This window comes from Staurois parvus, unplaced genomic scaffold (assembly GCF_062004578.1).
Source record: "Staurois parvus isolate SC_StPar_1 unplaced genomic scaffold, SC_StPar_1.0 ptg000080l, whole genome shotgun sequence".
NCBI classification, from domain to species: Eukaryota; Metazoa; Chordata; class Amphibia; order Anura; family Ranidae; genus Staurois; species Staurois parvus.
The window spans coordinates 3,242,290-3,261,667 of NW_028317876.1; the positions used below are offsets into that span (position 1 = coordinate 3,242,290).

Sequence of the window (19,378 nt, forward strand, 5' to 3'; positions counted from 1 at the left end):
TGCGCATGCACGAGTCATGCTGTGCATTCTCGTTGGTTTGGCAGTCTTCTGGGACCTGTGCACGTTCTCAGGAGACTGTGGGAGAAAGGAGGGGGCCGAACTTCCGGCTCACTTCGCCGCAAGGAACTGAGCCGGAAGTGGGAGCGGGTACCTGTCAAAAGCAGGTATCCGCTCCCCTCCAAAATGTACCAAATATGGCAGTGGAAGGGGGGAGGCAAATAAGCGGAGCTTCCACGTTTGAGTGGAATTCTGCTTTAAGTACACTTACCTCTGTACTGTTCTTTTTCTATTTACAGCTCTCCAATACTGTGGTTTTGTTAACTTGATGCTCCAAATTCTTGCATACTCTATTCCCTGGTTCTATTTTTTAATAGAAGTCACTGTAATGGATGTCTACCAGGCTTGCATTTTCAGACTTTCTCATTTCCATTTCTAAAATAGCAGGACAAGAGAGAGCATTGAATGAAGACATTAAACTAAGTCCCTGCTCACACATACTGCAGTGACCTGCATTTTATTGCACTGGAAGAATGCAGGTCACCAGAAGAACACATAGCAAACAACTTATTTCTTTGTGTCCTGTTCATACCACAATGCTGGTTTCATGTGCAGTGCTGTGTGTTGCGTTAAAATGCTGCATGTATGTATTTAACTAAATGCATATAAATGCATGTAAATGCACTTCAGTGCAATACAAATCTATTGTGAAAAAAGCGTTTTATAATTTTGTCCCTTACAAGGACCCATAGCAATTAACAAGCACAAAAAAAGTGTGTTAAATCATGTAAAAATTAGCATCAACACACATAAAAATCCACACAAATAGAAGGCAAAGCACAGTTTTGTGAATTTTAGTGCATGTTTATATCTGAACTTATGGTACTGCTGCACCCCATCAGAGGTTTCAGAAGGTCTCAGTTTAGAAAGAGCAGCATTAATACAATACACTGACACTACCTTCTGCTGTCCCTTCCATGCTTAATTCATAAAAATCTACTTTAACTTAATTTAATATATGTGTTTTAATGTGATCAGAATAGTGTCAGTAATCATATTAAAGCTGAACTCCAGGCACACAATGGAATATAAACAAAACAGAACTAATATCAGTCCAGTATGTGTATCTATATTAAAACGTTTAAGCAAAAAAAAGAATTACAGGTGAATTAATCTCCAAATAAATCTCCACATAATAATGTAGAAAACTCTTCCAGGTGATAAAAAAACATGCTCCATGCTCCTATACCAGTGCCAAGATCAAAGGCTTACCAGAACGGTATGACCCTCAGAATTAGAAGTCATATAACACTTGAAAGTAATTAGCTCTAATCCTGGATATATGATGTCGCTACTTCAATCTGCCATAAATATTGGCAGCCACTCAGGGAATGTGCATGGAAAAATAGGAGCATTCCACATAGTGTAAAATCAAATGTATCAAATATTTATTAACAGTGCTACTCAGAGATATAAAAACATAAAAAGCGTTGTACAAATCAAACCCCCCAGGGGAATATGTAGATCACTTCCAGATTCCATAATACGTTATAATTTTACAACTGTGGGCACGGCCTTACATGCTTCTAGCTCTGAAGATATCATTTTTGACGAAACATGTAGGGCAGAGCCCAAACTTGTGACATCGTCAGGTATTAGGGAATCGGAAAGCGATATGAGAAGTTTGATTTGTACAGTGCTGTCTATATTTTTCTATATGTGAGAAGCATTGTTTTTTAGGTAAATATTTGATACTATTGATTTTATACTATGTGAACTATTCTCATTTCCATGCACATTCCTTTGAGTTGCTGCCAATATATATGGCAAAGTGAAGTGCTAAAATAATATATCCAGGATAAGAGCTAATTACTTTCAAGTGTTCTATGACTTTGCATTCTCAGGGTTATACCGTTCTGGTAAGAATTTGATCTGAGCACTGGTGTGGGAGCACTGAGTGAGTTTTTTTCACCTGGACGAGTTTTCTAGATTTTTAAAATGTATATGCAGATTACTTCAGTTTTATTGTTTGCAAGGAAATTGTATTATAGATACACATACTGGACTGATATTTAGACATGCGCAGTTTGTTTTGTTACAAATCGAAATTCAGAAAAAATTTGCTTTATTCGGAGATTCAGATGTATCCAAAACTCTGAATCACAATAGTAATGAATTTCAACAAATCTGAAATAAATTATGATGAAAACAACTAATTAATTTGTATTTATTTGTTTCATTCAGATAACACAATGTGACAGTTTGGGCCTTTTGTTAATGTTTGAAGCATTCAAAATATCATTACCACATAACAGATGATCTGAATTGATTCAGATCAGTTTGTTATTATTCTAGTGAGCGTAGCATGAATATTGTAATGAGATTATTTTTGTATTGGGGTTGAATTTAACCACTTCCTGACCGCCCTATAGCAGATATACTGCTTCAGGGCAGCACGGGTACGCAAACTCACGTATATATTGCATTTCCGGGTAGGAGGTGCGTGTGAGGCTGCCACTGTCAATCAGCGGGTCCCGGCCGGTGATTACTCGCCGGCGCCCAGTGATTGCCGAGCATCTCCGATGGGGAAGAGAACTATTGTGTAAACAATACAGTTCTCCTCCCTGACAGCTCATGCACACTGCTTTGGATGGCTGTGCACAGCACAGCCATGCCATGCAGTGTGATTACAGTTTAAAGTACACACACAGACACAAGTAAAACAGCACACAGTTAACTCTTTGATCACCCCTCATGTTAACCCCTTCTTGCCCAATGCCCTTAGTACAGTGTCAGTGCTTTTTTTTAGCACTGATCACTGTATTGGTGTCATTGGCGATTTCAGTGACACCAAGTCAGTTTCTCCCCAGTGCCAGAAAGTCATGAAGTCCCACTATAAGTCACTGATTGCCGCCATTACTAGTAAAAATAAGAAATAAAAATTCCAGTATCTCTACCGCCATTTGTAAATGCTATAACTTTCACGTAGACCAATTAATTTACACGTATTAGGATTTTTTTTTAGCAAAGACATGTAGCAGAATACATTTTGGCCTAAATTTATGATGAAATTTGATTTTTAAATTTTTTTTACTGGACATGTTTAATAGCAAAAAGTCAAAAATAATGTTTTTTCTCAAAATTGTCAGTCTATTTTTTTTATTATAGCGAAAAAAAATTAAAACATACAGGCAGTCAAATACCAATTTGTGGGAAAAAAGGACATAAATTTCATTTGGGTGCAGCGTTGCAATTTTTAATGCAGCGCCCCAACACAAAAAATGGCCTGGTCGGGGGGGGGGGTGCGGGGGGGTAGTTAAGAGACCATTTGTTTAATTTGTGTATGACCCTACAAACAAAGTCACTTGGGAAAGGAGAAATTAATTCAGCCTATTAACAAAACAAATATATACTTATTAATTAATTATAGCCAATCTTTCCAAATAACAAAAGAATAACAGGGCTTCCAAAATTACAAATTGATTCAGAACAACAAATATATACTCTCTCAAAATAATGAATCATTCCAAAAATGAATAATTCTAAAATGATTATGATGAAATGATTTACTTAACGATTCAAACAGAAACAAAATGAATTTTTCCGTCGTGCACATCTCTATTCTATTAGTTTTTTTTGGGTTTTTTTTATGCGTGCTACGCTTTAGTTTGGTTTATTTGATCTTACCATTTTTGTATCTAATGGTGTGCTAGCTGATGGTTTATGGATTAGACCTTTTAGCGCAATCTTTTATGAGAAACAGCGGAATACACAAATGAAATACATATACGAGGTCAGTTTTACCTGTCGAAGTATTGTATTAGTTGATGAGCAGGATGTTATAACTGATAACGATATTGTGAGCGAAAAATCCAGTTGAACAACAGTGAAAAATGTTGTCGTTTTGCATGCAAATGACCGATTTTCTATGCAGTGGTTTGACAGTCGTCCGAAAAAAATCTATCAAGCGCTATCACGCATGAGCGGAAACGGAAGATGAACCAGATGTTTATGTCCAAGGATCCATAAATCCAATTTATACCAATTATGTCCAAATGTCCAAGGATCCATAAATCCAATTTAATCCAATTAATTCCAAGGATTTAAGTCCAATCGCTCATTCTGGGCGGCAGGGCGTTGAATGCTCGTTCTGGGAGGATGGGCATGGCTACAAGGTCACACGCACATTGCATCACTTCCACTTTTATGGAAGACGTCAACACTATGTATTGCTCGATGAACAATTTTTTTCATTTGTTAATGTGGGCCATGATTTCGACCAATGAATGCCGATCGGTTGTCGGATGACCGATCGGTCGATTTTCTTACCGTGTATTCCTGCCATAATGACTGGCTTCTGTCAAATGATCATGCTGGAAAACCAGCATTCAATCAGCACTTGCAGCCAATACCTGCAGCGCTGACCTGTGTATTCTAACAGGAGGAGAGCCCCCCGCTATCAGAAAACAATAGAGCTGCACATTGCCTGCAAAGAAGTGGAATCTATCAGCCTTTTTTTTTTTTGCTCAACCCGCTGGGTGAGCGAAAAAATAAAAACCCCAAAAAACTGCATGTATACCCTGCTTTAGACTGATGAGCTCACCTCTCCATCACTCTGCTTTAATCTCCTGTCAGCATTTTCTTTCCTACCTTGTGAGCACTGCAGTCAACAGGATGGCTCTTAGTGTTGCTTCTTCTTCTCCCTTTTCTAAGCCATGCTGTACATTGAAATTCAAGAGGCTTATATCAATTTCAACTCAAGCACTTACAATTGTTGCTTTGAAAAATACGGTCATTTTTTAAATGAAATTTAAAAACACATACCTACATTAGGCTGGATGCATTTGGGTACATTTGCCTATGCAGTGTAAAAGATGCTGCATACTTCTGGTGTGTGGGATGTCCTAGAGCTGTGTACAGCCATCGATAGACATGAATGAGTGACATTAGACATACAGACACTAGTAATATGCAGTGTCCGTATCAGGGGTGGACTGACAACTCATGGGGCCCCTGGGCAATAGGGGATCATGAGTCAGCAGTAGGAAGCATTTGAATTTATATTGAGCAATTCCATTTTTTAACTCAATTGTGGAGATTTTAAGATTACTTTTCTGTATAACAAATAAAATTTGTATTTTTACATATATATATATATATATATATATATATATATATATGTTCCCCTTCAATGCCAGTAAAGTCCAACATTTTGATTTTTTATACATAACTGAGTAATTGTCATTCAAAGTGTGAGATCACTGAAAGCTGAAAATTGGCCTGGGCAGGAAAGGGGTATAAGTGCCCAGTAGGCAAGTGGTTAAGGAGATGCTGGCTAGCTCTCCAACAGAGACTTTGCTGCACAGAAGACTTGTAAATAGTTCCAGGATGTTGTCCTCGGTTATTGGTACCCTTGGGCATCCTGTATACCTCTAACCAGGGGCGGACTGACAACTCATGGGGCCCCCGGGCAATAGGGGATCATGGGGCCCCTGTGTCCTTGCCCAAACTCAAAAAAGACTATGAAAAAGGTACCAGGGGCATCTCATGGGGCCCCCTACTGACCCCGGGCCCTCGGGCAGTGCCCGAGTTTACAAATGGTCAGTCCGCCCCTGGTCCGTATGTTGCATTTGCAAATATGCCCATGTACATGTAACCTAATGAATGTAGGTATGTGTTCATTAAATTTCATTTTAAAAAATGATTATTGCATTTATAAAAGCAACCAGTGTAAGTGCCTAAATTTGAATTGGTATCATCCTCTTGAATTTCCCTGTACAGCATTTCTTAGACTGGGAGAAGGAGAAGCAAATCTATGTGGGTAGTTTACTATAACTAGTACACACAGAATCCGGAGCATCTGTGCACAGTAACCAATCAGCTTCCAGGTTTTATTGTCTAAGCCTAATTGAACAAGCTGAAGTTAGAAGCTGATTGGTTACTATGCACAACTGCACCAGATTCTGTGTGCAGCAGTTTTAGTAAATCTCCACCAAGAGTCATTCAGTTGAGCTGCAGTGCTTATGTGCTAATTGGGAACATGCTGACAGGAGGGGATAGCAGAGTGACAGAGCGATGAATTCATCAGTCTAATGCTTCTCCCTCGCTGGCCAATCACAGGCTGAGAGTGGGAAGATGAACTAGCTCTGTATTAAATAGACTAATTTATATATATATATATATATATATATATATATATATATATATATATATAAACTGAAGTTCAGATTTAACCCCCTGCTGCAGTACATTTACTGCAGGCAGGCAGAAAACTCCAGGCTAAGTGGCGTGCAGGTATGTCAAGGCTTACTGCCCGGTTTTCGGGCATGCAGCGCATGCACCTGCTGATCTGTGCTGTGATTGGCCACAGCGTGAGTTTTCCAGCAGGATACAGCCAATAATTTTGGCTGTAAACTTGCTGATCAACTGTGGCCAATCACAGCACAGACCTTTGTGTGTTTGTAAACAGAACACACAGGATCTGGCTGGTTTCTTCCTTCCTGAGCTCTTCTCTTTCAAGGAGAGAAACCAGTGAGATATTGTGAGTACAAGCAGCACATATACACTTGCTAGGCAAATGTAACACCTTAATTGCCCTCCACAGTTAACCCTTTGATTGCCCTGTCACCCTGCCAGTAACATTAGTAAAGTGACAGTGTACAGTATTATCACTGCTGACCGTATTAGTGTCACTAGCACTGTTAGTGTCAGTTAATCAGTCAGTTTCCCTCCCAGCCAGTGTCAGTTAGTGCCAGATTGCCACACTATCACGATCGCACTATATGTTGCTGATCGCCACCATTACTAGCACAGTGTCTTTACGGATCAGTATGTTGATCACAATTGGAAAAATACTAGTGTACAAGTACAGTTTCAACAAAAAGCACTGTTAGATGTGGGATCTTTTTTTACCAGAGACATAACAAAATAAATTTTGGCCTAAATTTATGAAGAAAATTGATTTTATTGGATGTGTTTTATAACACAACAAAGAAAATAAAGGGTTTTTTTTCAAAATGTTCTGCCTTTTTTTGTTTATATAATACAAAATAAAAAACTCAGTGGTTATTAAATACCACCAAAAGAAAGCCAAATTTATGTGAAAAAATTACTAATTTAATTTGGGTACAATGTTGCATTACCAAGCAATTGTCAGTTAAAGTAGCACAGAGATGAATAGCAAAAATGCCCTGGTCATGAAGGGAGTAAAATCTTCCAGAAGTGGTTAATGCATGTTGAATGTTTTTAAAACATGTTTCTGTTTATTGTTTACAACTATATGAGCACTTCAGTGGTCGACTTCTTATAAGGTAGCCATCATCCCAAGCCTGGCTTTGCTAATTTGTGAGTCACTGGTCTAAACAAGTATACAGAATGAGGTTTCTGACTTTTCAGACTATATTGGCTTGTCCTAGGTCAGGAGAGATGCCAGAATTAGGATGGCAGCCTTGGAATAAGCGAAGAGCTAGTTTACAAATATGTTTGTGTTTACTAAGGGAATAAGATGTTCACTCATGCTTTCACAGGCTTTTGAAGTATCTGGTGTTCCCAAAGGGAAATGTTCAAAGTTTACTTGTCACCATGTAACATCATTCGACAGTGGAATTATATGTCTATGCAAACATTTCCTAGACTGCACAGACACTGCAATGACAGACCCCATGGCAATAAGCAATATCTGAACATTTTTTATTTGATAGAAATAATTGAAAGACTGTAAAAGCATACAAGAACAAGTTAGGTAATAACCACTTTTTACAAAGTTTATTATTGTGTTGCTCTGCCTCACGGCATGAAATTGAGTGAAATGGGGAGTTTAAATTGGTTTTCCTCTTTTCTTGTATTTTTATCCAATCCCATCCTAAACCTCTTGATAAATAAATAATAAAACTCTCAGGGAGTGCAGCTTTCAAAGTTACCATACACCTCCTCACTCTGACTTTAGTGTATGAGTTTAAGTATGTGTATCAGTTTAAAAAAAAACACTGATTATAATGTTATCTCTTACTTTTAGTAGTAAAGTTGGCCATACACTAGCAGATTCTTTACCAAACGTTCATGTGAAAATTCATACGAACATTCTCAGAACATTCAATGACTTGTCGCTCGAAAGTACTTAAAAATGTAATTTGCTTTAGAATGAATGGACTTTACTGAGTGAACATCCACATGCACTGTTTATTTAATTTGAATTTTGAAATTAATTTGTTATAGGTTTTGGACTTATGCGAAATTGTCCCTGTTTTGGACTGAAATATGTGATCTTATTAATGCCCGTCTGCATCTGAATTTATTGATGTCCCCTGCATTGGCTTTGCTAGGTATGTCTGACAATGACCAATGACTTCATATTAAATTACTGATTTTATATTTGCTGAAAGAAAGGAATTATTTGTAGGTGGATTTCACCCATGCCACCCATTGTGATCATTTTGGAATCTTTGATTAATGCTGTTTTACTTCTGTATAAATTGACATACATGAATAGACATTGTTCTAAGAAGTATGATAAGGTTTGGCAGCTTTGGACAGCTCAGTAATGGTTGGTTATGGATATCCTCTCTGGTTTGCCTATACCTTCTCACTTTCACTGGTTCTTTTTTCAACTAGCCTTTCCCTTTCCACACCCTCCCTTCCATTTATCCTTTACTCACAATTTTTTCCCATATTCTCATCCATTTTGTGTAGTTTTATACCTTTTATTGTTTAGATAGGTGTCCTCCCCAGACTAAGCCATTCAGATTTACAGTATATACTTTCTATCTGTAGTGCATTATGACTGCTGTTTTATTATTATGGCCAAACCATTTTTCTGCTGTCTGCTTGTAATTGTTACTTCTGTCACATGTAACAACAAAAAATCCTTGCTTATAATGAGCCATTTTTTTTATTTGAGAAAAACATTTTCATTCTGCCCCTTCACATTTTCCCCTCAATGAAGCTGAAAACAATCATTGGTTTCACCCCATTAATGATTCACAAATTGAACAAATATTCTTAAATCAATGAATTTCAGATGAAATTCTACTAGTGTATAGCCAGGTTAACTTGTCCCTGCTACCAGCATGGTGGGGCCTAATCTTTAAATAGTCACTAAATCTTGCCAACATATGCCATATGTGTAGTGTATCAATTAAAGTTGAGTTCCAGGTATGGTCTGTATTGCATATTTACATTGGTCAAGCTTGGACCAATGTATGAATGTATATCTCATACCCACATAAGCAATACTACAGTGATAGCTATGCTATTTTGGATTCTCTACAGAATGGATTTTCCTCTACATACTAACCAAAGGAGGACCACAGCACTGCCTCCACTCACAGAACACCTTGTATACAAGACCAAAGCAAGGATGTCACTGGAGCTCATCAACATCTCCAATCAAAAAACACCTTGTATTCATTAAAAAAAAATACACAGCATCCTGTGCCAAGTAAATGTCCACTGTCATTGATGTGCAGAGGAGAAGTGGCTCAGCTGATTTAAAGCTGCCTGAACATTTATGACCAGTATAAATGTGAACTGATCAGACAATCTCATGGAGATTCTGTTTTCCGTGGTGTATACAACTTTCTCTCTGCTAAGACAAATTATATAATATATTGACTACACAAACACTCTTTAAAGTAAAGTGGTTTTAAAGCCTAAACATTTTTTAACTTAATGCATGCTTTGCACATAAGTGTCCCCATGGGAAGTGGCTTCCAATGGAGGCACTGAGCAGAGAGGAGGAGCCAGGGGAGCTGGGGGGGGGGGGGACCTGAGAAGAGGAGGTTTGGAGCCACAGAGCAGGTAAATATAGAGATGTTTGTTATTTTAAAAAAAGATTTTCCTTTACAATAATTTTAATGTTGTTAAAGCAAAACTTCTTTCCACCACTAGATGTTTGTAAGTCTTTTGATTATTAGCATCATTCATCCTACTTCCCAAGAGCTCAGGCCAACATGGAGCTGCCCTTTGTGGATTGTCACTATGCAGCCTGGGTTCATAGTAAAATTAAGCACATGATTAAGTAATCAAAGTGAACGTTATTCATTAACATTCACTTTATAAATTAAGAAAAGTGCATTTTCAATTTTGAGAATGTATGTACAATTTTTAAGTGAATAAATCCCAATAACTATTTTCTCATAAACAAAAAAAAAAGCAAGCAAAGTCAGTGTCAGAGACAGCTGTGCTCATCCTTCCCTGCCCGGAAGTTCAATGAGCGCTCAAGGGACATATTGTAAAGAGGTAACTGCACTCTGAGCAAACCAAGAACTGAGCGATCAGTGGTCACACTGATGCTGCTGCATAGAGGTGAGTATATGTGCTTGTTTTCTTTACAAACCCCAAACTTTTCCTTTAAGTTGGCAGAAGATAAATTGATAAGCTGCAATCACATACATCAGTTGTAGTGATCTTACTGTTATGGGATGTAGGTGATTTTCTGTTTCACTTAAGGGTGACAGCTGGCTAAAGCAAGTAGAATCAAATTTGTAGAAGTGAAAGACAAGTCAAAACCTAACTAAGCTTAAATTTACTCACACCCCCATTTGAAGCCTATTCTATCTACCCTGTAAAAGGAACGATGCCTATACTTACCTATTCTGAAGTCAGTCTGGTCCTGTCACATGATCAGCTCTCAGCACCAGCTTCAGTGTAAAAGAGGGACAGCAGACAATGGATGCCCCATAGTAAGCCTATGGGTGATATGGGTGATGATACAGCCCAGGATCTGCAGCCCTTGTCAGTGATTTCTCCTGCACACTGAAGCTGGGCCTGGAGAGATCACGTGACTGGACCAGAGTGACTTCAGAATAGGTAACTATAGACATCTTTCCTTTTACAGGGTAGATAGAATAGGCTTAGAATAGAGGTGGGAGTAGATTTAAGCTTAGTTAGGTTTTGACCTGCTTTAAAAAAAAACATAAGGCTGCAATATAGTTTGTTTGCTCCCATTCTTTGACTGCTGCTGGTCTTATTCCAGCATTCTAGTTTTAGCTATAATGCATCCTCTCTTTGTCCACCTATCAGGTGATTGATGGGGCCAATCTCTTGGTGGAGACCAAACCTGTTTTAAGCCAGCCAAGCCTGCAGTTTCATGTATGTGATATTGCATTTGTAACACGTGTTCCAAGCTCTATTTGTGTGCTCTGCTTATTGGATTTCCCTGTGGATGCCCTCAGATTAGATATTGACTATTCTCTGAAGTCTGCCTGCCTTTTGACCTGGACTGTCATTAAACTATTCTGCCTGTTGTTTTCCTCTATTAATTGGAGGTCCACACAAAAATAATTCATAAGACAAATCTGTTGTCTTATCTTATGAAGGAGGACGGATGATGAAAGTATATATATAAATGTATTTATGAATATAAGTTGGTGCTGCTAACTGCAAGGACCTGTTTGGTTTGCTCAGTTCACGCCTGCCTTAGCGTGGTGGCCAGGCACCATAGCATTGTGTATAAGTCATGGGGGCAACTGAGTACCTGTAGGCCTGCTTGTCCTATGGGAAAGGGGGCTTCTATAGGTGAAGAACACAGAAGCTAGCTATAATGCCTGACAACTTGCATTAGGGGTAGCGTGACAGTTGGACAAGCTGAAAGTCAGAGTAGGCAGCTGATTATTAACCAGCAAGCAGAGGTTGATACAGCTTAAATGTTACATTGCTCTCTCATTGGCAATAAAGTACCCTTTTCCATGTCTACCAGGCAATTTTTTTAAGTATATCGCCTAGTGTGGAGCAACCTCTAGGTCATTCTGGTGAAAAAGCAACTCTGTGTGGCTCCAGTATGCTTGTGTCATCAGACAGCCATCTAACTGCAAGCTCCAGCAGGTTGCTGAAGCATGCAAATGACTGCTTCAACCACCCAAGTCCAGCACTAAAGATCCACTTGATCTCAAAAAGCTAGCTAGGGGCACCTTGGCAGCTAAAAAAGTAGAAGAAGCATTAGACATACTGAATAGCTCTAAAATATCATTAAATATCTACACTAGTCCAATCCAATGGGAAAATAAAGCAAAAGACTTGGGTTGCCTCCTTTAAATACATTTAATTTACAACCTTACCAAGGTTTGCACCCAGTTTAAGTTAGTAAAAAAAACATTCAGAGTTAAATGGTGTTCTGGAATCCTTCTGACCTCTACTTTAGACCTTATGTGAAGTGACAAATGGATCTTGTTACAAAATGATAGAAAGCACTATGGCAGATGATAGGGAACAGCTGGGTTAGCAACTATTATTGATAAAATTACCTAGTGGAGTGAAAGTCCTGACTAATGATTAAACCGTCTATAAAGTGTTATAAAGTGTTCATAAAATCTTATAACTAGCACATAAAATCCCAGAATCTATGAGCTATGGCCATATACTTCAGAAAACATGGCATTAAATCATCCATGGATTTCGAGCCCTGTAGTATATCTGGAGCATTAAACATTTCTGAAAGGTCTTTTATGTTTTTTTTTTTTTTTTTTTTTGACAGTTCACATGTTAAAAATGAACTTCTCCAGAGAGGGCTAAAAAACAGGCATTAGGGTGAATTAGGGAAATAATGGCTAAAAACAATAGTTTATTTTCTGCACTTTTGGAACTTGTACACTACGTGAAGAAAAAGCAGTTCTTTGAGTGGGCAAAAAATAAAGTAATTAGCCTGAAAAATAAGCATTCATAATATTCTAAAGCCATCGTTCACAGTAAAATGCATTCTCTGTGGGATTTTATGAAAATAAAAACAAAGCATATTTCTACTCTGCAGAACTTTCTAATACATTGTTTGAAGCATAATGGGTTGTGTTATAGAAATTATTACACGTTAACTACTCCATAAAAACCATGTGATATGATAAATGTGCCTAAGCAAATTTTTTAGCTAAAAGGAAAAGTATATTGACTAATGTATTGGAACTAACAAAACTCATTTTTGGCACACTTACCAGCTAGCCAGCAAAAAAAGACAAATTAAACTACCGGTATTTAGCAGTTAGCCTTAAAAACAAGTGCTTATGTGCCACAACATTTGAAACATATGTGGAAGTCCACTGTCTTGTCAAGACAATTCTGTATATTGCAAAAGCCCATCAATCTGCACCTTATACTAAAAGCTTTATAAAAATTAGGGCCATTGCCATTTTTGTTTAACTTGCTGGATTTGGATGTTTTCAGCTACCATGTGTGCCATGTGTGTGCTGTGCTGAACTTCTAGTGTGTCTCTACACCTTTAAGGAGATATGGGCTGTCTTGAGTTATACATACCCTCAATGTATTTGTTGGTATACATGCTCCAACGTGGAGGTTCACATGGACTAGAGTTAGGACCTCATGATACTGAGGGGCCTTGACAAGGCAGTGCAGCTTCCATATATATATTTGCAAATGGGGGGGAGGTTTAACTTGTCTAAAGATACTTGGCTAGAGACAGAGAGTGCTTTAGGACACTGAGCTGCAGTCAGGGGCGTATCTGCTAGGCAAACAAGGCACCTGCCTTGGGCGGCATTTTTCAGGGGGCGGCATCACTCCCAGGCAGACGGAACCAGTGCCATCTACAAAGGGCTGTGTTCGGGCGGGCTCGGGTAGGGGTCGGGCTTGGCTGTGTTCAGGAAGGGGGCGGTCTCAGCTATGTTTGGGAGGGGACGGGCTCGTGTGTGCTTAGACGGGGTGGCGGGTTCCTGTGTGCTGAGACGGGGGAGTGGGCTCGTGTGTGATCGGGTGGAGGGGGCGGTCTCGGCTGTGTTCAGAAGGGTGGGTGGGCTCATGTGTGCTCAGTCTGTGGGATGGTCCGCCACGCTGCTGTCCTGTGTTGTCACTGTCAGCGCTAGTCGGGGCAGGGAAAGCACGTGATTGGTTACTAGGACATCGGTGGTCCTAACAACCAATCAGGTGCGTGCTCCGCCCCCAGGCTGTGACATTCAGAGGAGAAGAAGGGGGGCGGCAAGGATAGGACTTCTTCCAGCTCGTGCAGCTGCCTAGAAGAATGAATGGAATGGACCCTGAGGAAAGGGGGGTTGGGGGGGGATCCTTATATACGGGCAGGGGGAACTTTGGGGACCAAATTAAAGAGAATCGGCTCTAGGGACCCCGATGTAAGGTGGGGGACTCTGAAGACAATGCTGTATAGGGGGACCCTGATGTATTGGGGGGACTTTTGGGACCCTGGTGTAAGGGAAGAGGGGAACTCTGGGGACCCATATTTAAGAAGGGGATTTGGGTCTCTGGGGGACCCTGATGTATGGGGAGGGTCTATGGGTGGGAAGACTCTAGAGACCACGATGTAAAGATGGACCCTAATGTATTGGGGGGGAATCTTGGGACCCTGATGTAAGTGGTATGGCATATGGGGACCCAGATTTAGGGAGGAGGGCTCTGGGGGATCACGATGTAAAGGGAGGGCCTGTGGGGACCCTGATGTAAGGTTGGGGGGACTCTGGAGACCAAGATGTAAAGGACTGACCCTAATGTATAAGGGGATGGGCTATGGGGACCCTGATGCACATAAGGTGGGGGGACTCTGGAGACCATGATTTAAAGGGGATCCTGATTTATTGGGGGGATTTTGTAGACCCTAATGTTGTAGGGGGACTCTTGGGACCCTGATTTAAGGAGGGGGAAACTTGGGGACCCTGATGCAAGGGCAGGGGTTGTGGGGACCCTCTCCTGTATCCTGTCCACAGTCTCTGACCGTCTCCTGGGGTGGAGCTCTAATAGGAAGAGGTGGGACCTAAAGTGGAAGGGGCGGAGTTTACAGATGAAGGGGTGGATCCTAAACAGGAAAGGGTGGGACAAATTTAGATGGGGGCGTGATTTTAGTCTTGCCTAGGGCAGCACAAAACCAAAATACACCACTGGCTGCAGTGCTCTCTGTGCTCCCAATGGACTTCAGCTAAACAGGTTAACACTACCTTCCTTCCATCCACCAGGGGGAACTTACAAGCAGAAGGAGCTCAAGAGACTTAATGGTTGGCAGAACTGAATCATGGGAGATTACATTCAGGAAAGAAACATTGCTATGGCAGTCTATGGACCATTGGACTACAATTCCCAATGTGAGCCAGGTATAAGGAGAGAGAGCTGAATTTTCTCCGGCTGAATAGCGAGGAACTTTCTTGTTTGCTGCAAGGAGACCAAAGTATGCACACCGTTGCTACTGTGTGCACACCAACATGCTACAAGCCTGCAGCCATGTGTTGAGGACCAAAGTCGATGCAGGTAGATCCAGAAGTGAGTTAAAATCTGAGCAGAGGGACTACTGTTGCTGTACCTCTGGGACTGGGGAGAGGACACTGCTGTCATTAACCTGTTGTTGCTAGCAGAGCCTGAGAACATGGAGAATGGTATTCTAACTAACAGCACTATTTACTGCATGGAGAAGAAAAGGGGAGAGGAGCGCCAAATTAACTGCAGTATTAAAAAGGTTATTTTAATATTGCACTTAGTTTGGCTCCCCTCTCTCCTTTTCTTCTCCATGCACAGAGTTCAGCTTTACTCTAAGGGTGCTGCCTCCTGATGTTGCTGATTACACTATACTCCTCATTGGAAAACTATATAATACGGACTACTCCCCTACAATTTTGTACTTTTAGTTCTTCCTTTCTCTCCAGCGTGAATATTTTTTTAAATTATATACTGCATGCAGACTTTACTGGGTCTGTACTCATGTGTACCACCATAAAGACTGGGCCCCAATACTAGCTGGCTGAAGTCCAAATTCTGCTTACTCAGATAGCTTCTTTTATCACGTACCTGGTATCTGAGCCTGATATGATGAGGAAGGCCTCTGTAACACCTCCGATAGTATAAACAGAAGGCACAGAGTGGCACAAGTGCTTATGAGTCTTGCTAGCAGCAGAGAAGGTATCCACATTGCGCAGGTAAAGTCGGCAGAGATCTTCAGCAAGGCAAGCACACTGGCAGGAAGCTTGGCAGCAAACTGATTAGACAGTGGCAGGTAGCAGACTGTGGATCAGCAGGATCAGCAATGTGGTAGGTAGGTATCAGTGGCAGAAGGAAAGTAGCAGAGTCAGACAGGCCGGGTCATACATGGGTAGGACAGATCAGGTACAAGGCATGAGCAGAAGCGTGGTCAAGGTACAAGCTGGGTCTGAAAGCCGATCAGTGGAGCAAAAACCAATGAAACAGACAGAAGCAGAGGTCAGAGGACAAGCCAAGGTCAGTGCAGGCAGAGTTCAGGGGGTAGTCAGGACAATCTGGGTCAGCAACTTAAGTCTGGATACAGGATAACAGGAACACAGGAAACTCAGAAGGCTGAAGCAAGGCAGCATTGATAGTAAATACTGGCCCAGTTTAAATAGGCCATTTGATGCCAGCATATGTCACAAGTGCACATGGGCCTGCATGTGCCAAATTTCTGCGAGCACGGGAGGGAAAATGTATTAGCCTGTGCACATGAGTCCATACAGAAGAGCCATCCTAGCAGCTTCACAAGAACTTTACTTATTGCCCATAGTAAGAGGTACCTCTTTGGGAAGTTTTAAATTTCATCATTGCCATTCATATAACATGCTCTCTAAAGTGCATATAGCCTACTGCTTACAGTTTAGGAGTTATTGCACTATTGATTATCATTGCGGTTACTGTTTTCTAATCCCATTACTTATTGCTGATTTAGTGAACTACCAAGTTTACTCTAACTTAACTGCATAGAACTGCGATCTATGTTGCTATAGCCCAGTGAAACATATTGACTAGTGAACTGTGATTGACCTAATCCTTTACTTATTCATTTAAATGCATATTGCTATTTACTGCAACCCGTGACTATATATTGGGTTCATCTAGCACTAACCATTCTGATATTTGCTTTTTGATACTGAACCTTAGTTGTGTGCAGGGTATCTATACTGTATATGTTCCCAGTAGCAGTGCAGTGTCCATTTGCTTAACCTGGTGTGTCAGTGGAGATGAGGTTGTTCTCAGCGTCAACGCAGAACAGAGAACCCAATCGACCAAGGGGCTCCTGTGGGGAGCGCTACAAACACAAACTGTTTTTTCTGGCTAGTTGGTAAGTGTGCTGAGAAACACGTTGCCTTGTTTGTTTTAAGTATAAGCCCTTCATTTCCACCTTACTAAAAGCTAGTTATAAATTGGGTTAGTTGCTATATTTGTTTAGCTAGCTACTGTATTTGTCCTATTTTATATGAGCAATTAGATTTGTGTGCATTAGCTGGTCTCAAAGAGCAATTGGAAATCCATGGTGGCAATAGAAAACTTGATGAGGTCTCTAATAAAACGTGATCATGCTTAGTGCATGGTGTGCTATATACAATGTCCTTCTATATTGTGAGCAGGTAACTATATATGCAAAAAATGTATTTAATCCAATCATGACACTTCACTTCGCCAGCCAGTGCTAAACGGGGAGCCTGCACATCTACTGGAAACAGATGATTAATAACCTTAACATATACAATGTGCAACTCAGAAAATTAATATAGATACTGTAGAGTCAAAGTGCATAACCTATGAATGTTAATTAACTAACAATTTTTATCGTAACTGATGGTTTCCTTTAACCACTTGCCCTCCAGAGGAATTACCCCCCTTCCTGACCAGGCCATTTTTTGCAATATGGCGCTGTGTTACTTTAACTGACAATTGCACAGTAATGCAACGCTGTACATAAATTTATATTTTTTTCCCACAAATAGAGCTTTCTTTTGGTGGTATGTGATCACCTGTGCGGTTTTTATTCTGTTGTTCTATAAACAAAAAAATACTGACAATTTATAAAAAAAAAATATTTTTTACATTTTTCTATAAAATATATCCAGTAAAAAAAATTTAAAAATTAGATTTCATCATAAATGTAGGCCAAAATGTATTCTGCTACATGTCTTTGCTAAAAAATAATCCCAATACGTGTAAATTAATTGGTTTACGTGAAAGTTATAGCGTCTACAAATGGCGGTATATACTGGAAATTTTTTTTTATTTAATACTAATAATGGCAGCGATCAGCGACTTATAGCGGGACTGTGGTGAGCATTCTGATGCTGAGGGGGAACTGACTAACTGCCACAGACATCCCAATGACACTAATACAGTGATCAGTGCTTATAAAAAGCACTGACACTGTACTAATGACACCGGGCAGGAAAGGGTTAACATCTGGGGTGATCAAAGGTTTAACTGTGTTCTGTTTTACTGTATGTGCTGTGTGTGTTTTACCAGGGAAACATGCTGCTGTCTATTTCTCCACTGTGCAGAGAAATAGATAGCAGCATGTTATTGCTTGCAGGAGAGAGACCTGTGTTGTTTACACACAGGTCTCTCCCCTGTCACTGTTTCTCAGCAATCACGGGGTGCCGGGTGCCAGCGGAAAATCTCTGGCCGGGACCCGATGATCGACATCTGTAGCCGCCTATGATGTCACAGGTAAGGCAGTAGGCACACGTACACCCCACCCGGAAATGCAAACTCATGAATATATAGGTTGTTCTCAGTCAGTAGACCAGTGGATGGTGTCAGTAGGGCAGAGGTTGTTGTCAGTCAGTAGAGCAGTAGATGGGATCAGTCAGTAGGGCAGTGGAAGCCTGCGTTTCCCTGCGTCAGTTCACATACCTCTGGTCATACCCGGAGCCCTGACACACTGCTATGGGGGTGGTTCTGTCCATAGCAGTTTCCTCCACATATCACCTCCTCCCCCCCAGTAGTGTCCTCTGCCCCCCCTTTCCCCCAAGGAAGTGACTCCTGCCCCCCCCCCCCAGCAATGTCTTCTCCCCCTATTTCCCCCAGCCTCCTCCACTGCTGCTGTCATCCTCAGTGCACAGCAGAGAGCGGAAGACAGCACAACTCACGACGGAGGATGGGAGGAGGAGGAGCTGACCAAATTTTAATACCTTTTATTATATAAGGTCGGTCCTAGCAACCAATTACCAGCTTGTTAATGGGGGGCTAGAGGTCACTGCTATGGTTGAAAGAGCGGCAGAGGACACTGCTGGGGGGGGAGGGGGCCAAAGTTCACTGCTATGGGGGAAGGGGGGGGCAGAGGACACTACTGTAGGGGGGTGTGATATGAAGGGCAGTAGAGGACACTGCTATGGGGGTGGCTCTGTCCATAGCAGTTTCTTCCACACATCACCTCCTCCCCCCCAGTAGTGTCCTCTGCCCCCCCTTTCCCCCAAGGAAGTGACTCCTGCCCCCCCCAGCAATGTCTTCTCCCCCCATTTCCCCCAGCCTCCTCCACTGCTGCTGTCATCCTCAGTGCACAGCAGAGAGTGGAAGACAGCACAACTCATGATGGAGGATGGGAGGAGGAGGAGCTGACCAAATTTTAATACCTTTTATTATATAAGGTTGGTCCTAGCAACCAATTACCAGATTGTTAATATGAAAAGTTCATTTGGCCAGATCCTCCTCCTGTCCTCTGTCCTGAGCTGTG

The 19,378-nt window shown here is 41.0% G+C and overlaps 1 long non-coding RNA gene across 1 annotated transcript in view; it reads left to right on the plus strand.

Moving 5' to 3' along the window:
- Positions 1-16,813: 16,813 nt before the first annotated feature.
- The window catches only part of LOC149469149 (uncharacterized), a 35,514-nt gene continuing 32,949 nt past the window's right edge, over positions 16,814-19,378 (plus strand). The window contains exon 1 of the long non-coding RNA XR_016311635.1: positions 16,814-16,999. This is a non-coding gene — a long non-coding RNA (uncharacterized LOC149469149). The remainder of the gene's footprint in view (positions 17,000-19,378) is intronic.